Below are 27,603 nucleotides of genomic sequence, written 5' to 3' on the forward strand. Positions count from 1 at the left end.
ACCCTCAGTTTCAAAATTCACACCTTTCTGAGCAAACTATTTCCCTTCCTATTCACTATCCCACCCCAAAACTGACTTTTAAAAGGCAATTTGCATCTACTATTTTAGTAGAATAAGTGGTTCATCAATATTACTGAATGAAGACATGGGAGCATAAATATTTATGCCAAGGAAGGAAAAAGTCTTTGGAGTGGGACGTGCCACTTTCTGTGTGCTGGGTACAAATGTTTTACACACAGCATCTCATTTAACTCTCAACATCTTTGCAATTTATATGAGGAAACAAATTGTTAGGCTGACCCAAGATCTCTCAATTCACCTGGAGAGCCCAACTGGCAAGTGGCAAGGGCAGGTTGACTCAGACCCAGAACACAGCCCATTGTTTTCTCCACTATGCCGCTGCTTATTACCCAGTAATGAAGAGATACACAATCCTTGTTGAATAATAAATGCGGAATCAATGCAAAAGTGGGCTAACGTTAAATGACATTAAATGTTCACATTTGATGGAGTATTAAATATCGTGTCAAAGATACAAATCTTTGTTTGAATGAAGCTTGCAAGAAACCATCCTACTTGGAAAACAGAAGGAATGGCATCTTGAATCTTATAAACTTGATCTTGGTGTTTTTCTAACACAGCAGAGAAAGAGCCAAGTACGATTTTTGATGACATGTGTGTTAACAGAGTGGCTTAATATTTCACTCTTCTAAGAACGTGAAAAGTAATTTCTAAATATTGACACATTATTCTTAAAAGAGAAGGTAATTTACCATCTCTGTGTGAAAGTCACAGGTCACATTCCAAAACTTTCCTAAGAAGTTGACCTAAATTCAGAAATGTTGCTGTATTCTGCTCAACAAAGTCTGACAGGGAAAGGTGTTAAAAAGAATATTTGTTTAAAGTATTTTCATTAGCTCTAGTTTTACCACATTCGACTTTGTGTAGAATGGTCATTTTTCTATTATGAAGATTTAGTGTCTTCCCAAAGACCAATCATTTTTATAATATACATCTTCTACAAACACCCATCCCCTTTGCTGCCACACTTGGGTTCCAACATCACTCTCTGACCTCAGGATCCTCTGTCCTGTGCTCAGCTTGGGTAAGTGGCTTTGTCTCCCTTCCCAACGACCTGCCATAATAGTGGACGTCACATCTGAGTCCATTGCCTTTCAAACTATTCAGAGTAGCTTCTCTCTGGAAGGGTGGGATTGGGGCTCCCCACCTCTGTTTCATCTGGAGCAGCTCTGCTTTTATCTGTTTTACATGCTGCCTTTCCAGGTCAGCTTTGGTTTGCATAAAAAGTTTCTCAGCCAAAAACAATGGATCTAGTCTCTGCTCACTAGATCCCACCATTGCTGGGAGATCCTCCCCTCACACACAGCTAGGTGACCGCCCCCCCCATAAGCTAGGTGACCTGAGGCAGACTACAGAGCTGAGAAAGAAGGGGAAGAGAAAAATCCCACTGAGCTGCAAGGGCTTCCAGCCTCCCCGTTAAGGGGAGGAGGTCAGTGGGCAGTCAGTCTGAGCTGCTGATGACAAGTACAGGCCAGAGGAGCAGGTATCGACCGGGAGTTTTGGCAAACAGCACAAAACTTGGCCCTGAAATCAACTTTGTCATTCAAGATGTGGCTTCCTGGTAGGTGTTATTAACAAGGCAAGACACCATCTGATAACCTTCCCACTGGAATCAGTTATTGCTAACTAGGTATTAAGTTTCTTAATACCGGATTTTATACTTTGGAGTCACCTGACCTTGCTGTGATCCCAGGAACTATACGGTTTCGGAGCATGCAGTGGCATTCCCACCAGCAGGGCAAAGTGTGCTTGTTGGGGGAGGCCAGGTGGGCGACACGCCAGTGTCAGCACGCCTGTACGCGCCCTCCCTGGAAGCACACCTGTGTAGAAAGGGCAAAGCATTTTGTAAGCATGATAGGAACCAGGGGAGGCGCTGTAAAGAATCCAGTGGTTAAGGACGCCAGGCTGAGCTGACCCAAACACCCATCTCATTAGCCAACCTTGCCAATGAGCCTGGATGCTTCAAGAGTCCCTGTCCCAGGGCTTCCCTGGTGGCGCAGTGGTTGAGAGTCCGCCTGCCGATGCAGGGGACACGGGTTCGTGCCCCGGTCCGGGAGGATCCCACGTGCCGCGGAGCAGCTGAGCCCGTGAGCCATGGCCGCTGAGCCTGCTCGTCTGGAGCCTGTGCTCCGCAACGGGAGAGGCCACAACAGTGAGAGTCCCTGTCCCAGCAGTACCTGCTTCTGCTACCAACACCCCTTTCTGACAGAGGATCTTCTTCAGCAGTAGAAACACCCAGTCAGCTTGAGACTCGCCTTGCTGGTCTGGGAGCCATCCTAGCCACACCCACTGACCTCACACATCTCAGGTCTGACCCATGAAGTGTCAATATCTTGGTGCGACTCTCAGGACTACCTTTTCCCTCATTTTCATGCCCTGGACCCTTGTTGGCAGATGTGACCAACATGGGTGACCAAGGCACATGTCGGAGCTGGCCAGCAAAGAGGGCCAGTGGCTGCAGAAACTGTAGTAAGATAGCACTGATTTGTCCATAGACTGAAAAGAAGGTCACCAAATAATACAGTGAGGAAGGGGAAGGAGGCTGACCAGTCCCCACTGGTGAGCAACGGGGGAAGGGAGGTCTGTTTCCGGCAGGGCCACAGGGGCAGCTGGCTTCCAAAACGCCTTTTTAAAGGGACACGATTAGGGTCGGCCGACACTGCATGGGAGCTCTCTGACCAGATGCCTTAGGCCTGGGGTCACCAGAGCCCCGCTCCCTAGATCTATCCCCAGAAATGCAATCTGAGTGAGGACAGCAGGGCTGTGAGGGACAGAAGGGACATTGCAGGACCTACTCCTCCAAGCTTCACATCTGGTCCAAAGAGTATGCAAACGTGCCCGAGGTCAATGCTGCTGCCTGAGTCTGCAGAAGCTATGATGCCCGGGGCACTTAAGTGGGAAGACTAGGGGTCTCTAGAATCCCCTTTAGGAATTGGTTATACGCCTTGCCCTCGTGGATGACCAGCCGGGAGCCGGAGTAGAAGCTGGAGGACCCCTGCCGCTCCAGCACTGCCTGAGCTCAGCCAGCTTCCTAAGCAAAGGGCCCCCGGGCGCACAGCGCCGGTGCCGCCTGCTGTGGAAGAACCGGAAAGGCACCTCCTTGAAGCTCTGCACCCACAGCTTCTGCCTGTGGTACTTGTTCATGAACACGAGCTACCCGTGGCCCGCCGGGTACACCTGCACACCACCCTGATGCAAGCCGATGAGCGCAGGTGTGCTCTGCTGGCAACCGTGGATCTGGTTGGCTGCCTTCTGCCCTGAAGTATCATCTCCATGCTGGCACAGACGCATCTTGAAAGCCAGGATACCAGGCACCTCGTAGGGGGAAGGCAGTTCCGCAGGAGGACAAATCAGTACTGGTTCCCACGTTTTGCATCCTCTGTCACTCTCTGTAACTGACGCTGGTGACATGTCATGCTCCAGGGTTACAGTGTTTAAGCTGGGAAGCCAGAGGCAGTCCCACTTTTCTCTACACTGTAGTACAGAACTTCAAATTTCCTTAGCCACTCAGATTCTTCTAACTGCAGGAATCTTCCTGGTAGAAACGTGATCCTACCAAGAAGAGGCAGCATAAAACTAAGAGGCCGGGGATTAAAAGGGCAGCTCCCCTGGGTCTGAAGCCCAGCTCTGCAGCTCACCTCTTTTTTTTTTTTTTAAAGATTTTTTTGATGTGGACCATTTTTAAAGTCTTTATTGAATTTGTTACAGTATTGCTTCTGTATTTTGTTGTTGTTTTTTTTGTTTTGTTTTTTCTGCGATACGTGGGCCTCTCACTGTTGTGGCCTCTCCTGTTGCGGGGCACAGGCTCCGGACGCGCAGGCTCAGCGGCCATGGCTCACGGGCCCAGCCGCTCCGCGGCATGTGGGATCTTCCCGGACCAGTGCACGAACCCGTGTCCCCTGCATCGGCAGGCGGACTCTCAACCACTGTGCCACCAGGGAAGCCCTCCTTAACTCTTAAGTGCTCAAATCCCAACTCTTTGTACCTGAAACTGTCGTTGTCAAAGTTACCAATGGTTTCTATTTGGTCAAATTCAATGAATAATTTCGTGTTGTCAGCCCTGAAGACGCCCCCTAAGTAGGTCCTCTTCATCCTACCGCCCCCTTGATTATGTTCCTCGCACTTTCTTCAGTTTGTAAATGTAGAATTGTCAACCTACTTTTTGTCTTTTTCTTCTAGACCCTAAGCTTTGAGGGCAGGGACTGTGTGTGCCCGATCCCTGACGCAGTGCCTGGCACATAGAGGGCGCTTAGTGGATGTGTACTGAGTGAATACGTGAATGAGTACGCAAGAGAATTCAAAATCATTCTTTTTAAATAAAGCTGGTGAAAACAGAGTTCCTGAACCAGAGAAACACTCTACTTCAAATACTTCTTCCAAATGGCACAATTTCAAAATACCAAGTTGTAGGTGGAATCTCTGATGTCCACTATCTCTGTTAAGAAATCTGTTGCCAGGACTTCCCTGGTGGTCCAGTGGCTAAGACTCCACGCTCCCAATGCAGGGGGCCTGGGTTTGATCCCTGGTCGGGGAACTAGATCCCACATACTGCAACTAAGACTTCACATGCCACAACTAAAGATCCCACATGCCGCAACGAAGATCCCGCGTGCCCCAACCAAGACCCAACGCAGCCAAATAAATATTTTAAAATATATATATATATATATTTTATATATCTAAGGTTGCTGGATAATTTGCTCAGATGAATATTCAAGCAATCAGATAGATAATAGGAGTTGGAGTCAAAGGGACAACTTTGCCAAGATTTTCAACAAATAATAATAACCAACACCACTCCCTGGCAGTCCAATGGTTAAGATTTCGCCTTCCAATACAGGAGGTGCGGGTTCAATCCCTGGTCAGGGAGCTAAGATCCCACATGCCTCACAGCCAGAAACAAACAAACAAACAAACAAACAAACCGGGGGCTTCCCTGGTGGTGCAGTGGTTAAGAATCTGCCTGCCAATACAGTGGGCACCGGTTCGAGCCCTGGTCCGGGAAGATCCCACATGCCACGGAGCAACTAAGCCCGTGTGCCACAGCTACTGAGACTGCGCTCTAGAGCCCGTAAGTAACAGCTACTGAGCCCACGAGCCACAGCTACTGAAGCCCATGCGCCTAGAGCCCTGTGCTCCGCAACAAGAGAAGCCACCGCAATGAGAAGCCCGTGCACCGCAATGAAGAGCAGACCCTGCTCACCGAGACTAGAGAAAGCCCGTGCACAACAACAGAGACCCAACGCAGCCAAAAATAAATAAATTCATAATAAAAAAACCATAAAACAGAAGCAACATTGTAACAAATTCAATAAAGACTTTAAAAATGGTCCACATCAAAAAAAAATCTTGAAGAAAATAATAATAAGCAACACGTATAAGGTGCCTACTATGTGCTTTACACGGATTCTATCGTTCACGTTAACGACAACCCTGCGAAGCATACTATCACTATTACCATCCCCATTTTATGGAGGAGGAAGTTGAGGCAGAGCGGTAACGCGCCCAAGGTCAGCTAGCAAATAGTGCGGCTGGTCTAGGAATCTGGGCTATCTGGCAGCAGAAACTATGCTGCCTCTTGTTTGAATGAAAAGAAGATGCCCGCTTCCAGAGGAGGTAATGTTGGTGTGAAACCCGGAAAGGAAGGGCAGGGTCCAGATCATGATGCACGCTGTATTTCATGCTGTTTTTTAATCACCCTCTTGGCAACTGGCAGACTTTGAAGGAGGTCAGACAAGGGCATGACAGCATCACCTTAACAACATTCTGGAAATTCAGTCTGGCTGCAGGGTCAGGCGGGAATGGCCTAGGGCAGGCAAGCTTTTCAGAGACTCTTGCAACAAGGGGGGACTGGGCAGCGTGTCTAGAATTCTGTTTTGGAAAGGAAATGGGGGAACAGCAATGACAAAGACGAGCCGAGGACAGGGCACACCCTAGAGGAGCAAGCAGGGCGAGGCGCACCCCTCAGGGGGTTAGGAGCCAGAGCCCGCCCCCGGGGGGCTGCAGGGAGAGCTGAAGCTCACCTGGCCCGGAGGGGAGAGCGCCCAGTCGTGCTCGCCTGGAGCTGGCTTGTTGGTGGTGATGCACCCTCACAGAGGGCTCGGTGAGAAACTGGGGCCCTGGGGAAATTCGAGGCCCCCGTTTCAGTACTGCAGGTCTGCACGGGCCTCCTGGGCCTGCCTGGCTCTCTGGGCCAGGCCTTGCCTTGTGTTTCCTTTTCTCGAGTCCTGGTGGTCATGAGCTGGGATTCCCAGCAGAGGGCAGTAGAGGCTCATTTGTCCTTGGCTCTGGGTCTGGGCTTTTTTTACAGCCCGGGAGCTTGCACACCCTCCGGGCCTCCCCCTCCAACCCAGGGCACAGAGAAGGCCGGGAGCCTCGGGAAAGGCTGCCTGAGCAGCCAAGCCACGATGAGGCCTTGTAAGTAGCCACTGCCCCCTCCTCTCCTGACCTCTCACCCCATGACCCTGGTGCCCAAAAGCCCAGAGAAACGGTAAGAAGCACTGCTCCTGGGTGGGGCCTCGGACACCAGGCCTCCTCTCAGGGAGGCACCTGCTTTGAGGAACAGTCAACAAGGGCCCCTCTGGGGATGGGTCAGGGCACAGGAGCCACAGGACCTAAGAGTCCCAGCTGCCCTCTGAGTCCTACCCACACAGCGAGAGAAAACGCCAGGATTGCAGAAGCCGCCCCCGAAGCCGCCACCCTGGACTTGAGCCTCACGGAACTGGGTGTCAGATCATGAACGAAGGCCCTCACATCCCTCCCAGTCCAGTCTGTTCTTTTCTTTAAATTATTTGTAACTGTGGTCAAACATCCCGAAACCTAAGATTTACCATCTTAACCATTTTAAGTGTGCAGCGCAGAACTGTTAAGGGCATGCCTATTGTTCCCACTCTAGATTTCAAGTGTGATTTTTCAAATACAGAACCCGAGGCACAAATACAGTGAACCTCAAAGAAAAGGCAGGGACCTGGAGAATGATTTTGCTGAGAAAAATACAGAAGGAATTCCAAGGTGGGCCTGAGAGGTTTCTCAGGCTATTATGCACCCACAAAGTTTCCAGACCCCTCTGCCCCGAGGGGCTGGGTGCAGGTATCCTGTCCAGCTCGATCATATCCGCCCCCAGGCCTTCCCCAGACATTGGCCGGACAGAATCTGCAGCCCATCTAGAAGCGGTAGAGAGCACCCCCAAAGGGATCCCTGCCCACGTTCAGAAACAGGACCGAAGGTTATTCAAAATCCTCTCAAACATCGCTTTGAAAATAATCTGTACAGCATGTAAATGGAATGTCAATGGGAAGGGGTGAGTAATTGTGACCCAAAACATTTTAAGCAATAAAATACATTCAGGTATTTGGCCTTTGATAAGCTACAAAGCTGAGCAAAACAGAACTTGAACTCCTAATAATAATAACGGCTAGTATTTAAACAGCTCCTATGAGCTTGGCACGATGCCAACTACTTTTCTCATTCAGGCTTTTGCGATGGAGGTGCTGTTTGTTGTGCCCATTTTACAGAGGAGGAAACTGAAGCCCCCCAGGGCTAGCTGACTTGCTCAAGGTCACAGAGGAAGGAAATGGTGGAGCCTGGATGTGGACCCTGCAGACTAGCTCCAGGTCGTGGCCTAATGACCACGCCTTTGCCTGACATGCTGGGGCGGGGGGGGGGGGGGGGGGGGGGGGGGGGGGGGGGGGTGGGGGGGGTGCAGTGACAGACTGTGGGAGTTCCCAGCCCCAGGGAACCCAGGAGTGGGTGGAAGGGTGAGTTCCCCATCTTTGAACAATGTCAGAGTCACCAGTCCTGATGAGCTAGAATTGCCCTAAATCTTTCCATTTTAATTGGTGAATTTTCACATAAAAACTTTAACGGGGGCATTCACACACATGCTCGTGAGCCACACCCCCTCCTTCCACCGCATGCCCTCAGTTTTGGTCTTAGCGCAAAAAGAAAAAACAAATGTCACCAAAGTACCTGAGAACGTCCAGAATGTTTGAACACTTCAGCAGGAACACCTTCCTCGGCCTGTCCCTTCTTCCCCTTCATCCTTGGCTTTGCTGCCGGCTCTTTAAGAGATTTGAACCCGAGAGCACCCGGCCAGGAAGTTGCGTTATCCCTTGATCTGAAAGAGCCGAAAGAAAAAGTAGAACAAGAAATATCGCATGGTTTTCTATTTGCCCGTACTTGGTTTTTTTGAATGTATTTTCGCTCTTATATCTCAAGCTAGTGGTAGGTGGGGAAAAAAAGGTTTGAGAATCATATTCCCATGCACCAGGCAGCTGAGCACACCGTGAGTTTAATTAACCTCTCCTTCCGTTGGCTCCACATCTGACCTTCCCTCTCAAACTGTACCCACTTCATTGTCCTGGGGAGAGGGTGTGGGGAGGGACCCAGCAGCTACGCTAATTGGTGAGAACCTACGTCTATTTATTATCACCCAGCTGCACTCACAGAACAAAAAAATACAGCCTTCGGTGCCCAGCGTTGATGATCTGTAGCGGAGGCATTTATGAACACACTCTTTCCATTTTCCCTTTGTTATTTGTTCATTATCTTTTGTAATGGAGGCCTGCTTTCACGTGTAGGTACAAGTAGGTGATGTTTGAATGCACTTTGAGATGTAAGTATTTCAACAGACACCGGGTACTAAAAAAAAAATAATCCTGAACGATAAGAGCCCTGCCTGCTGTCTTCTGTGGGCTGTGTCTGCAACGGATCCTTTCAATATTTGTTTGTTTTTTGCGGTACGCGGGCCTCTCACTGCTGTGGCCTCTCCCGTCGCGGAGCACAGGCTCCGGACGCGCAGACTCAGCGGCCATGGCTCACGGGCCCAGCCGCTCCGCGGCATGTTGGGATCTTCCCGGACCGGGGCACGAACCCGCGTCCCCTGCATCGGCAGGCGGACTCCCAACCACTGCGCCACCAGGGAAGCCCCCTTTCAATATTTGTCGTTTCGTTCTTCCACGTATCTCAGTGCTCCTACTGCCAAATGCAGCTGCATTCGTTGGCTTTTAGAATTTTTGCAGTCCCTTTTCCCAATCAGTGGTGCATGCGTCTATTAACTCTCTCCCACGCTTCCTCAGCCATCCTTCAAATGAAACGAGCACCCTCTCTCCTGCTCCAGGTCCCCTCCGAGTCTCTCGCCAGGAAGGGCCTCCAGTGAGGTATCTCATCCCAGGAATCATCAGCTAAAACGAACTATTTCTGGCTTTATCAGCAGAGAGAATAGGATAAGAATCCTACTTCGGGAGGGGAGATTTCTTTTGGAATTTTCTCTCCCCGTCCTGTTGGACCAACTTACACATCATTTCTGTTTCTTTAAACCAGGGTTTCTCAGTCATGGCACTACTGAAACTTGGGGCTAGATAATTCCTTGTGGTCGGGAGCTGTGAACTGTGGGTTATTTAGCAGCATCCCTGACCGCAGCCCCCTAGATGCCAGTAGACCACCCTCCAGTTACCTCCACAGTGGTGACCACCAGACATTGCCAAACGTCCTCTGGGGGCGAAATTGCCCCCTCCCCAATTGAGAATCACTGATCTAGTGGTTAGAAGCTGAAGACACCGTGAAACATCCTACAACACACAGGACAGCCCTCCAACAAAGAATTATCTGGCTCCAGATGTTAACAGCACTGAGGCTGAGAAACCCTCAAACTGCCCTGATTGTCTGATCCAGCATTAGTCAAGTCTGCCATGTTTTGCCACTTAACCAATTCCTATCTGATACATCACTCATTAAGATTGTTCTCCCTGGTACAATCAAAGGATTGAAAGAGCTCTGTAAACAGTACAAGCTTGGAAGAGGGAAAGTGTGCTTATCCTAAAGTCGGGGCTATCCAAGACTTTGTAGATGGGGCTAACCCCTTGGAAGGGAAAGGACAGCAGGAATCGAGGCTCGAGAGGATTGGCCGGCAGGGCTGGGGAAGTGATGGTCGTTGTAACCTCAGCAGTGACACAAGAGACTGTGGTTTGTGGAGAGCCTCCCACTGGGGACTCCAAAGCCTCAATGCTGAGAAAGGCGGCAGTCAGTCTGCTGTGCTCAGGGCTGTGTGTTCAGCTGTGGTGCAGGGAGGGTCAGAGGCGCCTGCGTGCTCTGGAGCCAGATCAAGTCCTAGAAGCTCCCACGAGATCTGACAACAGGACAGAAGACTTGTGCCCATCTGGGAGGTTCTGGGCCACATGGATGCCAACTCATTGTCTTACTCTCTGGGCAAAGTGTGGCGTCACTCCTTTTGAATGGCGCTGACTGGGGGATTTCTTGAAGGTGTTCTGAAACCAGCTTTCTCCACTGAGAATTCTTTTTTTTTTTTTTGCGGTACGCAGGCCTCTCACTGCTGTGGCCTCTCCCGTTGTGGAGCACAGGCTCCAGATGCACAGGCTCAGTGGCCATGGCTCACGGGCCCAGCCGCTCCGCGGCATGTGGGATCTTCCCGGACCGGGGCACGAACCCGTGTCTCCTGCCTCGGCAGGCGGACTCTCAACCACTGCGCCACCAGGGAAGCCCTCCACTGACAATTCTTACCTTGAACCTGGTTCCCTTGCAAAGCAGAAGGAAATTTGATAAGTGGCTCCCATCAAGACTCCTCCTACTAATCCAATGCCAGGAACAGTCTCGCCAGAGACAGTCCAAAAGGACTCAGTGTGCTTTGGTTATAAAATCTCTTTTCCATTCTCCATGACTGCTGTGGCCAAGGTCATCTCCCTATCAACCTGTGGGGCCTGCCTGGTGGGTGGCTAGACTTTAAAGGACTTTCTCTTCTTTCCAGAGGAAGAAATTTGTACAGCTCTAGGGTCTCACCACCCCTAGCTCAGGAAAGTCCCAGGTGTGACCTCCCTTGCCCACAAGGTGGCGGACATGTGGAGAAGCACACTTCCCATCTGCACATTTCAGAACCCCAATGGGCAACTCGTGGGTGAAACAGTCCACGGCCCTTGGAAGTTGATGTTACGGGAAGATTTCTATATTATAGGAATTCCTCTTCAAAATATCATTCAGTCTCTCTGCCCTGATTTCCCAGCATGGGAGGCAGAATAACGGCCCCCAAAGATACCCACATCCTAATCCCCAGGACCTGGGAATGCCACCTTACATGGCAAGAGGGATTTTGCAGATGTGATGAACAATCTTGAGATGGAGAGATTATCCTGCATTACGTGGGTAAGCCAACGTCATCACAAGGATTCTTATAACAGGAACGTAGGGAGAGCTAGAGACAAAAGGAAAAGGCCATGTGATGATGGAGCAGGCACTGACAGATGCTCTTTGAAGGTGGAGGAAGAGGCAACAAGCCAAGGAACCCAGGCGGCCAGTAGAAGCTAAAAAAGGCAAGGAAACGGATTCTCCCCGGAAGCCTCCTGCAAGCCCACCTGATGCCCCTTTAGCACTCCTCTCTGCGTCCTCCCCTTGGAGGCTCTCTTGCTACTCACTTTCACCTGATTCACCCATATTCAAATGTTGGAGAGAAGGGGCAACGTGAGGCCTCCACTCTCCTCCCTGTTATCCTGCTCCCGGCTCATCCGGAAGTATTTTTCAGAGCTTTATTCCTTCCCCACCTTGGGGTAAAGAAGGAGTCTCCCTTACCTAGAACTTACAGTACAAAACCAGGTTTTTTACAGGGGAGTTTTACTGCTCCAGACTTGCGGGCGGGGGGCGCACATCGAAGAACTGCTTGTTCCCTGCCCTGACTCTACTGCCATATTACTCCGATTAATGGTTCGTCCGTGTTCCCTTTTCTGGCCAGCCATTTCCAGGGGATTTTGCGAAGATTCATGAGTTAGCATTTGGAAGGAACTCTTTGAACTCCTACATAAACAAAAAATCTCACAGCTGGAAATCTTGATGCCTTTTAATGAGTCCTTATAAAATCCCAAAGCACTTAAAAATTCATGTTGCTCCCTAGAAATGGCTTTTAGTTCTATACATACGTGTAGTTCCATACATACCAGGTACATTCAGAGCCGCTGTTACAGAACACTTACGAGGTACCAGGCAGTGAAGTAAGCTCACTGTGCACACGATGTCGTTGATTTAGGGAGATCAAGATCACCTGTGACCTGGGCTGTCTGAGTTCCTGGGAGGAAAACAAAGTCCCACAGGTATGTTTGCATCCACCCTAATGTCACCAGCTCCTGTGCACAGAGCCTGGTACAGGGTAGGAACTCGGTGAGGCAAATGGATGGCATTTCTTTTAATTATAGCAAAGTGAACTGAGCCATTACCGGAGAGACCAAGCTTAGGTCAGAGAAGCAGAAATTGATGATATTGATAATACAGGGTTCTCTGCTCTTCTGGTAATTTACAGATTAAAAAAATGCACCGTGGCTGGAATCAATTCCTGAAATCAAGACCTTCTTCACTGATCCCTGCTCCTCAAGCCTGCTGCTTTCCCAAATAAGCACAAGGCCAGGGCCTTAAGACACTAAGGACACGGCCTTCTGTTTGGGAGCTGTTTTCTGGGTATTGTCTCTCTCGCGCCAAGTACCACCGGGAATGCTGCAAAGTACTTCTCAGAAGTACCTTTATGTCTTGGCTCATTTTCCAAGAAAAGGACAAGAGGGACAAGGGGGACTTTCGACTGTGGGAAACCAGAGTAAATAAGTATGGAATAACACAACTTGTGTTATTCTTCAGTGAAAGTTTAGAGGAGTCTTGCATGTAAATGGCCACCAGGCGGCACTGTTATTCTCTAAAAATGCTGCTGGAGGGAGGGGATAGTGTGTGTGTGTGTGTGTGTGTGTGTGTGTGTGTGTGTGTGACATATATGCACACACGTGTGTTGGAGTGAGAGACAACTTCCCTCTCATCCACTCTCCTCCACTCAGCCAGGTAGCCAACCCCTCCCTTGACTTTCACCATCTACCCACACCCTCTCCTCCATCATCCCTCTTTCCCATTCTTGGTCAGAAAGGAGCAGAGAGGAGCAAGAAAACCCAGCAAGATCATGAAACCAATATCGAATCAAAAGATATTCCCCAGGACGCCTCGGGAAGAACACCGAGGTGCCATGCCTCTCTCCTTTGTTACCCCATCCCCTTTCCGTGTCCCGCCCCCATGCCTCCCCAGCTCCTGATGGCGATGCTTCCTTGCTTTGCAAGAAGATGGTCCCATCATCCTGGGAAGATGCTTGTAGGCAACTTCCTTTGAAAAGAGAACTCTGAACAGAGTGAAGACCTCAGGAGAATCATTCTTAATGATGGCTCTTCGGATACATTTCATGTCAGACCATCTGGATCTAGAGGATACGCTGCAGGGAATCTTCCTTTTCCCCTAAAATTACACGAGCATGGGAACAGCCATCTCCTCCGTCTTTGTTTCAAGTAGTTCTCCTCGGAGGCTTTAAAACTCCAGCCTTGCCAGAGAACGTGGGCAGTACAGTCAGGACGGCGAACCCTAGTGGAGCTGCAAAAACACCCCTGTTCATTGATCTTTCTCCACCCTGCTTAATAGGCATTAAAAGCCGTGCACTGAAGGACTGCCTCCAGCTGATTTCAAATGCATTGACATAATGGACTTGTCTTCATAGAACAAACCTCTGGGGACTCAGGCTAGGCAGACCATTTATAATACCGTCAGGATGCAGGAGAGACCTCGGATGCTTTGGAGAGAGCCTGTATGTTGCTGAGTGTTTTGAGTTCGAATCCAGACGGCACCGTCTAACTGCTGGGTGACCCTGGGCACATTACTGAACCGCCTGAGGTTCCATCTCTGTGAATCGAGGTTAGTAATCCTGGTGCACTAGCTTATGGTGAGCCATGGAGATAACAGACGTGCATTCCCAAGGCCAGAAGGTCAAAGACAGTATTACTAATTCTTACTGAGCACTGGGCCCTATGTGCCATGTTCAACACACATGAATTATCTTAATCCTCATAACAACCCTACCTGCAGGAGTTGGAAGTGAAGGGCTTTGTGGGCTACTGAACTGTCTGAGGACCGTGGTGCTGGCAGGCGTGAGAAAGATGCTGGTCTAAGGGTACCATTCCTCCCTGTGAAAAATGAACCGGGATCTTTTCACTCGAGGGCAGGTTGGGGGGGGTAGGTTCAATGTGGGCTCGCATGCTCTGTGCTCCTGGGCCCTGGGTACTGTCAGTGATGCTCCAACAGTAAAAAGGCACCTCATGAATGGGTGACAGTCTCAACGTGACACTGAATGCCATGACATCTTCCAGGCTGAAACAACAGTCCGTAAGGAAACGGCATTGTGGGAATTATTAAAAACAGCAGGTTGTGTCTCCAGAAGACATTTATTTTATTCCTAAGGGATGTAAATCGCGTTTGTAAAGTACACGAGCTTCTTCCTCCTTGGGTGTGGTAGGGAAAAGTGGTCACTTTTGTAGCAGCTGTGTCTCTAGATCTGGAAGCTCACATCCTTAAGTACCAAGAATCCAAACATTACTAGCGACAGAAGCTCTCTAAAGCGGAGGGCATATCTGGTTCACAAAGCGCGCTAATATCTTTAGCCCTGGATGGTCTTATTGAGCCCCCTCAAGGCCACCTGAACTTTTACTATCCTGACAGAAAACTGAGACTAGAAAGAGGATGGGAGGTTTTCCTTTGTTTTAGCAATGTGTGTGTGTGTGTGTACACGTGCGTGCGTGAAGGAAATAAAAGATAAATGTGAAGAAGGAATGTGGGGAGAGTTGAATAAGGCGCAGGAGGGAGGGGGAGAAAGGACCACAGTAAAACGGGGATAGAAGATGGTGCAGTCGGAGGGCGGAGGATGGCGAATCCTCGCGGTAGACGGGGCCGTAGTGGGAGAAGCATTAAGAAGCTCCGAAAATAGAAATGCTAAGAAGAATACTCGGTCGTTTAGACAGGCTGGTCAGAAAATGCCAAGTGTGGGCTCTCGGGGCTGGAGGCCAGGACGGGCCGCCAAGCAGGGCCGTCGGAGAGCGGCCGCCTCCTCGCATCCAAGGGAAAGCTCGCCCGCCCGCGAATGCTCTCGAACGCCTCCTCCCGCTGCGCGCTGCCAAGTCGGCCTGCAGCCTCGTGTCGGCGCGTAAACAGCGAGCCCCGCTCTGCCCGCAGGCCCCTCCGCGGCCGTCCCCGCCCAGGGCGGGTCCAAGGACCCCGAGGGCGTCCCACCGCCTTGTGGCGGCACGCGCCCGGGGGTCCAGAGCTCCGCCGCGGCTGCGAAGGGAGGGCCCGGGCAAGGCCGCTCCCCCCTTCCTTCCCCACGGCCCTTCCCAGCGGGGGCCCTTCCCAGCGGGGGCCCTTCCCAGCGGGGGCCCTCCGCACAATGGAACCGGGCCAAGCCCCGTTGCTGAGGGAACCGGCAGCCGGCCCAGCCCCCTTCCCCGCCGACGGAGCCGAGGACGAGAGCAAAGGATTAAAGCGCCCTAATCGGCCGGCTTCAGAGGAGGCCGCGGGCCCTGCCCGCGTGAGGTGGCGGCTCCCCATTGGCGCGGAGGCAGCAGGAGGCCGCACGCAGCCTCGTCCCGCGCTCCCTTCCGCCCCACCTCCGCGGCCCCTCCTGGACCACAAACCCCCCGGAGGCGAGACCGCCGGGTCTGCCTCTCGCGCGGGATGGGTCGGGGGCTGCCTGGCTTCACCCCTCTGACCTCTCGGGCGCCTGGAATGAAGGAGGAACTGGCTGCCTCAGTGAGAGACGCGCTTTTGTTTGGTCCTGACTCGCTGTAAACGTGCTTGCATGCGAGTCAGGGCACCTACCTGCAGCTGAGGCGCGGCGAATGCACACACGCGGTGGGCCTCCGTCCGGGCAACCGCCCCTTCCCCTCTGCGCCCCTGCTCCCCAGATGCGAGCGCGGCTCTGCGGGGAGGAATGGCGGACGGGCCTGCGAGGCCTTCCTCAGAGCCTTTGCTGGGGGCTGCTCGCCCCTCAGCTGCTCATGGGGGGACGTGAGTCACGTTTTCAAAATACACATGCCCGCCCCCGCTCTTCCCCGCCCCCCCGCAAATTCAGATTCAGTGAGTCTGGGGTGGGACTCAGGAAAGGTTTTTGGGGGTTTTTTTTGCCCTGTGAGGCATGCGGGATCTTAGTTCCCCGACCAGGACCAGGGATGGGACCCGTATCCCCTGCAGTTGGAAGCGCGGAGTCTTAACCACTGGACTGCCAGGGAAGTCCCAGGGAAGGTATGTTTTAAGTGCCCAGGTGATTTTAATGATTCTCTGGGCTGTGAACCACTGGGGCTGTTTGACATAAGCCAGCGGAAACTCAGCAGGGCCGCCTGGCTTGTCCGAGCGAACACTGCCAGCAGGAGACCTTGGACAACACAGTTCCTTTGACTTGAGCACAGCGTTCTTTCTGTCATATTCCTTTCTCTGCTTTAAAAAAAGATGTTTCTTGAAAGTAACACACATACTATTTAGGAAATTTATATAGAAAGGGATAAAGAAGAACATTAGATCACCCGTAAACCCTCATTATCCAGAGTTACACACTGTTAAACATTTGGGGTTATCTTTTCATCTATTTTCACATATTTAATTTACAAAAAGGTTAGACAGAGTATACAGTTTTATGCCTTCTTTTTTATTCCTTCGTAACCTGAAAGGTGGCATGGGCTTCTTAGACACGGCTGGACAAAGTGTGAGTGGGCAATTATTTTAGCAGGGTGCTTGGCAACGTGTATCAAGAATATTTTTTAATGTTCACCTTTCAGCCCACTATTCCATTTCTAGGAATCGCTCTTCAAAGAATGATCAGATGCATGCAAAATTTTTTTTACAGAGACTCTCATGTTAGTGTTACTTAAAATCACCAAAACTGGTGACTTCCCTGATGGCGCAGTGGTTAAGAGTCCACCTGCCAATGCAGGGGACACAGGTTCGAGCCCTGGTCCAGGAAGATCCCACATGCCACGGAGCAACTAAGCCTGTGCCACAACTACTGAGCCTGCACTCTAGAGACCATGAGCCACAACTACTGAGCCCATGTGCCACAACTACTGAAGCCCATGCACCTAGAGCCCGTGCTTCGCAACAGAAGCCGCCACAATGAGAAGCCCATGCACTGCAACAAAGAGTAGCCTCCACTCGCCGCAGCTAGAGAAAGCCCGCATGCAGCAACGAAGACCCAACGCTGCCAAAAATTAATTAATTTTTTTAATGTTTTTTAAAAAAATCGCCAAGATTATCAACCTCATCAAGGTACAGTATTACAGCGATAGTTTAATAAATTGTGGTTACTCATGAGATGGAATACTTGATGGTCATTAAAAATCACGTTTTCAAACAATGTGTACTGGCTGTGATAATCTTTCTTTCCCACGGTCCCTCTACACCCTGGGATGTTGGTCTTTGAGTGAGTCTCACAGGAAGATCCCACCTCTGGTTCTACTGGTAACCCCTTTGGATGCCACAGGGCCATCGATCTCCCCTTTCCTGATCGCTCATAGCATTTATTCTCAGTACCCAACGTTTTGGCAGTTCTTTCTTTTTATTATTATTTATTATGCACTACTTCTACTTGCCATCTGGTGTACGTGTATGAATGTGTATCATGTATGAATGTGTGGTTGTGTATATATATGTAAGAGAGAGAGAGAGAGCTCAGGATTATAAATTGTTTGAGGGCAGAGGCCACGATTTCCACATCTTCATTCTTTGCCAGCTCTTCGGTTTCAGCAAAGCTAAAACTCAATTTGTCATCCTCAATTCTGATCCATTTCTACTAACAACTTTCTGAGTGCATAAGACATACTTCTCTCCTTCTGCATTACCAATTCTTTAGTGGTATCACTTAAACCATTCTCCTTTGGGACGCTCAGATGCAAATGTTTGGAACCGTTGGTCATTGGATCCTAACACTGGTTTTCTTTTCAAGTCTTGGCATGTGTCTTTCCATTCCCACTGCTGCCACCCTAGGCAGCATCCCCATCACTTCCCTCCTGAACAATTCTATCCCTCTGCTGACCCATCTGCTTATGGCCCCTTGTGCCTTCAAACCACCCAATGTCAATCACTTATGTAAGTTCCTTTTATCCTGTCACTTCTACTCAAAAGCCTTCAATGACCACTTTTAAAGGGCCATTATTAAATGAAGTGCTAACCTTTTATCTTGGCATGTGGGTTCCTCCTTTACTCAGTCCCAACCCATCCATCTTCCTGTTTTATATCACACAACTTCCTAATTAATATACCTGACTCCAATTGGTATATGCACCAACCCCAGGACACAGTCTGTGTTCTCATGCCTTCTCCACTTACTAGCTGTGTAATCTTGGATAATTTGCCTATCTCTTTCATCTCTGCCCCTCATCCACAGAGTGGGGGTAATACTAATAATATCTGCTTTATAGGATTGTTTTGAGAGCAAAGCTGACTCATGAATGCCACGACTGTCATTGATCTGCTCACAGCATTGCACCTGGACACAACTCTGCGAGGCAGCGCCTATCGGCTCCAAGTACTGTCAGCTGAGGTGGACCAATCGGGCTGAAGGGTCTACTGCCAAGATGGCTCACCACATACCTAGCAAGTGGGTACCATTGGCAGAAACTCAGCTGGGACGATGGTCCTGGAGCCTGAATTGGCCTCCATTTGGACTTTCCATGTGGCTTCTTGGACTTCCTCACAGCATGTCTGCTGGGTTCTAAGAGAAAAGAAGCAGAAATTGCCAGTCTTCTTAAAGGCCAGGCCTGGAACTAACTAGCACAGCATAACTTCCACGATCTTCTTCTTGTCAAAGCAGTGATAGGCCAGCCCGGATTCAAGGAAGTGAAGAAATAGACTCCACCTCTCCAAGAGGGAGTGGCCTGTGCACAGAAGGAAAAAATGGTTGGGAACCACCTTTTGAGACAAGTTACCACTGAAGGGTCTTTGTGACCCCTTATCTTGTCCAGTAGAGGAGATGCTCAACAAATATTTCACATTTCCTGAACTCTTAAGACCTGGAACGTTCATCTAGCAAAGCATCGCTTGGATTGCCGTCTTGAATTGTGAGTAGACTTTCCCCCTGTACTCTGATTAGTTATGATATTCCAACTAAACGGTAAGCTCTTTGAGGGCAAGGCTCCTAGCTACAAGATACGTTTTTGTATTCCCCCCGCCCTGAGAGATTTACACATAGTAAACCGCATAAACGTGCAGCACTTGATTTCCTTTCCTCTGACAGCCCTGCCACCGGGAAGGGAACATAAGAGCTGCTTTCACTGAATTTTTGTACCACGCGAGGCTCGCTGGGCTCCAAGGAAAACTCGGAAACAGTCCCTTTGTTTCCCAGAGTGGGGCTCAGAGCCATCCAGGGTGGGGGGGAAGCACAGTGAAGAGGCTGTGGCCTGGAGGGCGTGTGGAGGAAATTCCATTCTAGACCCTTATTTCCGAAACTGCTCTGGGATTAGCCCGGCTTTGTGCCGGCCCCAGTCCAGAGGGGAGAGAGGCCAGGCCCTAGGTCATAAAAGCACCAGGAAAATACAGATACAGGCCCCTTTACAGCCCTGAACAGGAGGTTAAAGGATTTGCTGTGTTGTTTGTTTATCTCGCAGACTGAAGCCAATTATACCAATTACTTTTTTTTAAAAAAAGCTTACTAGTGATTGTATTCTAAGTTCATTTCTTCTCAAAAATGGGACTCTACACCACATTTTTTTCTTTGGCTCCAAGGACTCAAGCCCAGTCTCTGAGGCAGGGAGGGCGACCCTGGGGTCAGAGGTCAGGGGCACCCTGATTGTTCCCAAATGCGCTTCCATGTAGCCATAGATTTGAACTTTGCGTTGTTGCTGGGGCCCCCGGTAGGGGGCTGCAGGGGAGGGGAGAGCCTGGGGGAGGCCATCTCTGCAGTTCAAAGGCAGCCGCTCAGGCAACACTTTGCTTGGTTTATGGTTTCAATCCTTGAGTCAGTCTTGAACTCCATCCCTGAGGGGCTCCCGTGGGTGGGAGGTAAGGGGTGGGGTCGGGACGGACACTCCTTTAACCCAAAGCTGCCAGCCTTGTGGACCGACCGTGGCTTCAGAGCCGGAAAACCCTCAGAGGCTGAAGAATCCCCGGATTGCTTGCAGGAACCCAGGAGCATTTGCCTACAATGCCGGTAAACGATGCCCCTTGCCCAGAACCAACCAAGAGCTCCTCCCCGCCCAGCCCAGGCAGGACTTTATAAAGTGCAGCTGAATGAAGGGCACTGGGGTTCAGAATTGAACCCCAAGCTCTGGCCTTACCCAAGGGTAGGGTTTGCTCGATAGTGCAAGTTGAAGAGGAGGTGAAAGGTCCCAGACCAGTCCGCCAAGACAAGCATCTCCACGGATACCTGAAAATCTACCATAAATATGATGTACGTGTATATTTATTGACTTCAAGGGTGTGTTAACGTATATGGTTAAGGCAAGAAAGCAAGCTACAGAGTAATATATAGTGTATGGCCCCATCTATCTACGCACACACACAGGGAAAATGTGGGAGAATACACATCAAAATGTTGGCAGTAGTATCTTTTACTGGTAGAATTTCAAATGATTTTTTTCCTTTTATTTTTCTGCATTTTATAATTTACTTACACTATTCATGTTCCTTAATTTTTTTTCAAAGCGGAAAATCTAACGTTTGTGAATCATTTCTTTAGTTCAGTGTTTTTCAAAATGTGATCTAAAGACACCAACATCAGACTCAGAAAGCCTGCTGAAAAGGAAGATCCCTGGGTGTAATTCAGACCTGTCAGGTCAGAATGGGGCCGGGGGAGGAGTGTAGCCTGAAAACCAGCATTCTAAACACCCTCTCCAGGCAATTCTAAGGGAATGGAATCCACCTGTGTGGATGTCGGCTCTCTAAAGGTTCTGGCTCCACTGTGAGCCATCTCAGGTGGGACCACTCAACCCCTCGGCCCTGGCGGACCCTTCTCCCCTCCCTCCCTCCTTTCTCTAGGTCCTCAGGAACCAGAAACAGCCCATCAACCCTGACCGAGTAGCCCTGGCCCTGCCCCTTCCCTTGACAAACAGTCCACAGGCAGAGCTTCCCAGCACCATTATCCCCCTCTTCCCCTTGCTCTAGTCTTCTCTTTTGTTTCACTACACTCGTCTTTGGCTAGAAGAACTGACAGCACAGGGTGATTTGCATAATTATATATGTCAAGTTAGACTAAAGCTGGAAACCAAATTAAGTTATGCCAGTGGGCAGCAGGCATAGCAGAAGAATCACAGGGTAAGTCTGACCCTGCTCCTTGATACACATGTGATCTTAGTTTGCTTATTTAACCTCTCCAAGCCTCAGTTTCCTCAGCTGTAAAATGGGGATAGTCATACCTACCTCTTAGAGTTGTTGCAAGATTTAAAACTAAGATCACACATATATGCAAAGCATCTGGTGCATGGTCGGTACGCAGGGAAAGCAGTTATTACCAATATGAACCAAGGAACTCATGAAGTCTGAGACAGCCGTTCTCACACTCCCCAGGGAGGTTAGTAATAATGCATGTTATTAAGTCTTCCCCCGAGATATTCCAAATTAGTCCCTCCAAGGAGAGGCCCCAGGAAACTGATACTTACAAGTATCCCAGGTGTTCTGATCACACTTTGTAGGTGGTCCCTGATCACACTTTCAGGAACACTAGTCTAAGATTTTCACCAGCAAAACAGAAATAACTACAACTACCAAATTCCCCAGCTTGTTCACACTTAAATAGTCAGTCATCCACACTGCCCATCACAGGTTGGCTGAGGTTTGGCTAATGTAAGCTGGCATGGTTCCAAGCTGGGATCTGGGTCCAGGTCTGCTCCACATGTCTCTCATCTTTCTTAGACCAGCAGGTACTCAAGGTATGTTCTCCTCAGGCCACACTTTGCTAACATTCCATTGGCCAGGCCAGCACATGGCCACACCCACACCCCCTCCCCGTGGGGGGGAGGGACAGATATATTCTGCCTCAGAGACATGAGTGAAAAGTAAACACTTGTTTCTCAAAAGCAAATCCAGCCTGCAGCCTCTTTTTGTACTGTCTGCAAGCTAAGAATGGCTTTTACATTTTTTAGGAGTTGTAAAGAAAAACAAAGTGAATAGGAACAGAAAACTATATGTGGTCCACAAAGCTTAAAATATTTACTACCTGTCCCTTTAAGGAAAAAGTTTGTTGATCTCTGCTATAAGCCATCAAAATGTCAAGGGTTTTTGTTGTTGTTGTTGTTGTTTTTATATAGCATAACTGCACAAACAGAGGGGCAGTTGTTTTGTTTTGTGTTTGTTTTTAAGTTAAGAGGGATTTAAAGCTGTTTCTAAGCCACGGAGTAGGAACCAAGACGGAGGAGTAGGGGAACCACTGAAAAAACAAGAGAGGGAAGTTATTTAAGGGAGAATGGTCTTGGAGGAAAGGGGGCCAGCCTTTTCTCTAAAGATCTGGTCCAGTGGAGAAGAGGGTAGGGTGAGAGGGGTGGGATCAGGTGTGATGTTCTCAAGGAGAAAGAAAGGACGAGGGCTTCCCTGGTGGTGCAGTGGTTGGGAGTCCGCCTGCCGATGCAGGGGACACGGGTTCGTGCCCCGGTCTGAGAAGATCCCACATGCCGCGGAGCGGCTGGGCCCGTGAGCCATGGCCACTGAGCCTGCGCGTCCAGAGCCTGTGCTCCGCAACGGGAGCGGTCACAGCAGTGAGACCGCCAAAAAAAAAAAAAAAAGGACTAGATAGGATTGTCCAGGGGCAGGAATACCCAGCTTCTGGGTGTCAGGAAAAATTGCTAGACTTAGGAATGGGCAAAAGAGATTGCTGGTGTCCTTGCAGTAGAGTGCTGGGGGGTTTCTAGCAGACTTTCCAGGGATTATCTGACTCCATTTAGTGTGCACCTTGGTTTTTGATGGACTAAGCTACTTAACAACTCTATAGGGATAGAAGTTAAGTTGCAGAAAACTGACAACACAATTTTTTTTTTCTGTTCACGGCAATGCAAACGAATTATGTCCTGAGGAGAATACAAACCTCTGTAAGTCAAATTCTCATTTGAGCCAGTTTGAACATCTTACTAGTGTTCACATTAACCAATGAGTTAAATAAAAATCGTTGACCCTTGTCTATTTCATAGTTGTATGAAAGTCATAATTTTACCATAAAAAAAGGATCTTTTAGCGAAGCCTAAGGCACCTCATTTGACAGTCACTGTAACCCTGTACGCCCATTACTACTGTCATTGTTATACCCCATTTTGAGGATGACATCACTGAGGAACTAAGAGCTTAAGATTGGGAGTTCCCTGGTGGTCTAGTGGTTAGGATTCGCCACTTTCACTGCAGAGGTCTGGTCTGGGCACGGCCAAAAAATTAAATAAAAAGAGCTTAAGATCACACAAGCTCACACAAGCAAAGAGTGACAGAGTCAAGGCTGGGACTTCGGGCGTCTTCTGGCTCCAAATCTCCCATTCTTTCTGTTAAGTTAAAAAAAAAGACACCCTATCACACTATTTATGTGCTCATCGTTGACGAGCATAGGAACTGTGATTTAGTAAACAAACGGACCTAACATTCTTGGGTGCATGAAGGCTCCTGTGCAGATGCTGAAAAAGGAGTTACAGATGTAACTGCTTGCCCTGCCAAAGACAGACAGCATTTGAAATCAATAAGACTGCAGCTGAGTACCAGCGCCAACAGGAAACTGGTATCTGATTTTTTCTTCCCTAATGGATCATCAACTGAAAATTCTCAAAAGTTGAATATCTCACAAGTACTTTCCAAAGTCTTCATTGTTTTCTTTCCACCTCAGATAAACCCTCCCCCCCCGCCAGGTATGTTGGCATTTCAGGAGGTTTTACTCTAAAGCATTCTGCATTTTTTCCCAGCATGACCACTCCTTTCCCACAAGATGCCCAACACTGAATGAACACCTGTGGTGGATAAGCTCACTATTCCACAGGGCGCTTTACACCTACACAACACTCCGTAAGCTCTATATTCATTCAGTCAGCGAATATTTATTATGCAAGTAAGATAATGTTAGTGATACAAATTTGAAAATATGCAAAACAAAACAGAATCTCTACCTCAAGTAGTTGAGTCCAGTGGAGAGCCTTTCAGGCAATCAGACAATTACAGTACCACATACCAGTCAAGGTGTGGTGGGAGCATGGAGAAACCAGTTCCTGAGTGTTTCAGAGCATCACAGAAAGTGTAATAGAGCTGGAGTTTGCACTGAGACTTGAAGAATAAGGAGGTTGCCTAGAAGAGAGAGGAAGAGGTGTCCAGAGGCTTCTAGATGGAGAGAATGCTCTAACAAAGGAGAAGAGAGAGCCCAGGGTAGCTAGGAGGCAGAAAACAGCCCAGAGTGGCTGCAGCTATCAGTATGGAGGGAAGAATTCCAAATATGAAACCAGACAGGTGGCCAGGAGCAAGTGGTGGCAGGCCCACGATGTAGAAACTTCCCTGCAGGCAGCAAATGAGCAAGCCATTGCAGCAAGGCTGAGCACACATCCTGCACGAAAGTACTCACAGGATGCCTTCAAGGGAAGGCAAGGGCACCTTCAAGGAGATAATCATACCACAGTGACTGAATCAGCACCAGGTCCATCCTCAATTTCCCACCCATGTCCAAACCCCAAGATAGGTTCCATGGTGCTTGTCTTAGTGTGTTCAGGCTGCTACAGGAAAATACCACAGACTAGGTGGCTTATAACCAACAGACATTTATTTTTCACAGTTCTGGAGGCTGGAAAGTCAAAGGACAAGGCCCCAGAAGACTCAGTGTCACAGATAGTCATCTTTTCGCTGTGTCCTCACGTGCCAGAAGGGACAAGGAAGCTATTTCAGGTCTCCTCCAGAAGGATACCAATCCTACGTGCGCGAGGGCTGCACCTTCATGACCTAATCATCGCAAAGCCCCACCTCCTGACACCATCGTCTTGGGGGTTAGGATTTCAACATATGAATTTGGCTGAGGGCGGGGACGTGTGGGGGGTGGGGTGGGGGGACACAAACATTCAGCCCACAGCAATACTCAAGTGAATGAAAGCCAAGAAATGGATTTGTGCAGTTGTACATATCTTCTGTCCGTGGTCTGAGTCTCCAATCCTTCACCTCTTAGGCTGGGAAGGAAAAGGGCAAACGTTCGATGAATCTGAAGGAGACACATAGTCATGGCAAAGGAAACTGTTAAGTGGTTAGGACTCCTTGCGCTCACCACCTAGGGGCAGGGTTCAATCTGTGGTCAGGGAACTAAAATCCCATAAGCCACATGGCATGGCCAAAAAAAAAAGGCAGGCTGTCAAAGTGGCAACATTGCAAGGCAAAAGCCAATGGATGTTTTCCCATTCATTTATGGAGGTCTTTGGAGACACTAATTGGAAGGATGCAAATTAACCCCTGGGAGAGTGTTGTTTCTGGGGGCCTCTCAGGCCACGCATTAATAAGCATTGTTTCCCTTCCCCCTCCCATCTGCCACTGCCCACACCACCCCCTACCTCCCACCCTTCAGAGAGGGAGAAATCTGCAGGAGGTGCATTTTCTTCACTGACATCCTCATCCAATGGGGTCCTGGGGAAGAGTCTGCAGAGATTAAAAGAGGAGGAATGAATCTCTCCCCAAGAGAGGACCTGCCTCAGCTGGCTGACAGCTTAATCTCCCCTGGGTTCCTGAACATTCCTTTTATTTTAATGTACTACCTTTTTATAACGTACTGTTGAAAAGAAACAGAATTTTGGATAATTGGACAGTAGCATCATCTTTTACAGCAAAATAGAGACAGTCTATTAATAGTATCTGTGATAAACACCGTAGGGGATAGCCCATTCATTTTTAGCAACAGGTGGCATTTTCGTCCTTATATCCTTTCCTTAACTAAATTCTCACTTCTTGATTGTTTTCCCATTGATTTTGACAGCAAAAAGAGAGAGGGAAATTGCTCCCATATGCATAGCCATCCCTTCCCAGAGCACCTTTGGGGCCCCAGGACCACCTAAATGTTGGGGTTTATGTTATAGCTGCAGCCACCCACCTCATCCCTGATGCCATGGCTCATCATCACAGCCCATAGCCCCCTCTCTTCTCAGAACATCTCAGTAGTGATTTTTCCATGCCCCAATTTAATCCTGCATTTCTCCGCACCAGCCTGCATTTGTTGTCCCCACAAGATGAAAGATTTTGAAGGCAGCGACAGTGTCTCTATATTATGCAGCCCTACGTCCACCACTGACAAGGTTGTACTAGTTTCCATTGCTGTGTAACAAATGCCACACACTTAGCCACTTAGAACAGCACCTATATATTAACTCACAGTTCTGTAGGATAGGCTCAACTGAGTTCTCTGTTCTGGGCACCACAAGGCTGATAACAAGATGTCAGCTTTCCTGGGCTCTGGGGAAGAAGTCACTTCCAAGTTCATTCAGATTGTTGGCAAAACTCAGCTCCTTGCAGCTGTAAGACTAAAGTGCCTGTTACCTTGTTGGCTGTCAGTTAGGGGTCACTAATTGCTCCTAGAGGCTGCTCTTTGGTCCTTGCATGGGACCCCCTCCATCTTCAAGCTAGCAAAGTGCGTCAACTCCTTACACTGTCAGTCTCTCTGACTTCCCCTCGCAGCGCTCAGCCAGATAAAACTCTGTGCTTTCAGTGGGCTAATGTGACTCAGTTAGGCCCACCCAGATAATCTCCGTGTTAACTCTAAGTCAGCTGATTTAGTAGCCTTAATGACATTTGCAAACTCCCTTTTTGCCATGTAATGTAACACAATTAGGGCATGGTGTTGCATCATATTCCCAGACCCTGGGATTAGGACAGGAAATCTTGGTGGGGGCAGGGGCAAGGGGGCATTTTATGATTCCTCCTACCACAAGGGTCTCAGAATACACAAAAGCGCAAGCACTGTTGGAGGTAGGATCTCCACCCGTGCAGTTTCTGCCCCCATCCTAAGCATGACAAATGCTGACCTGGCCTCCTGACCTGCTGACAACTATGTAGACCTAACTGGGCAGCACGATCCCAATTCGGGCACCTCACATACACGGCAGAGGGAACTGAATGTCCCCAACACCCACAGCTGATCACTTCTAGCAAGTCCAGGGCTTATATAACCGACAAGCTCATCAGCCACATCAGAGACTTTGCTCTCCTAAACTGAGACCAAGACGGTTCACGATCTTTCAGCTTTAAAAGATGCTCATTTCTCCTCCCCTAGAGCTTAGACCTGGGCTGGATTGGGGTCCTTGCTTGATAGTAAAACTTCTCCATTCACTTCTCAACCCTTTGTTTTATTTTGGCCATGCTGCGTGGCTTGCAGGATTTTAGTTCCCCGACTAGGGATCGAACCCACGCCCTCGGCAGTGAAAGCGCAGAGTCCTAACCACTGGACCACCAGGGAATTCCCCTCAACCCTTAGCTTCTCAGTCTTTTCTTGTTGTGACCAGAAATCCCACCGCCCCCTGATCTGATCTCCTTTCACCCGTTGTGTTCTTTAATCCGTGCCCATGGCTCCCTCCCTCCCTTCTCGTCTCTTCTGCAGCTCCTGAAAGTCTTTTTTCTCCTCCACCTGCAGGCTTGAGAGTCTCCCACTCTCCACCCCAGATGCCACTATTCCTATTGCTCACCATAGATCTAATTCTGCACCTCAGGCGCCTGGCACGCAGTAGCATTCAGCGTATACCTGTTACTTGAACGCAAGAGTGAGTGGATGAA

At 49.3% G+C, this 27,603-nt stretch overlaps 1 long non-coding RNA gene across 1 annotated transcript in view; it reads right to left on the reverse strand.

Annotated features, from left to right (window-relative positions):
* Positions 1-24,237, reverse strand: part of LOC109550291 (uncharacterized) — an 86,181-nt gene extending 61,944 nt beyond the window's left edge. The window contains exons 1-2 of the long non-coding RNA XR_002176793.3: positions 23,985-24,237; positions 8,050-8,197 (exon numbers count right to left, since the gene is read on the reverse strand). This is a non-coding gene — a long non-coding RNA (uncharacterized lncRNA). The remainder of the gene's footprint in view (positions 1-8,049; positions 8,198-23,984) is intronic.
* Positions 24,238-27,603: the final 3,366 nt, after the last annotated feature.

This window comes from Tursiops truncatus, chromosome 13, assembly GCF_011762595.2.
Source record: "Tursiops truncatus isolate mTurTru1 chromosome 13, mTurTru1.mat.Y, whole genome shotgun sequence".
In the NCBI taxonomy this organism is placed as follows: Eukaryota; Metazoa; Chordata; class Mammalia; order Artiodactyla; family Delphinidae; genus Tursiops; species Tursiops truncatus.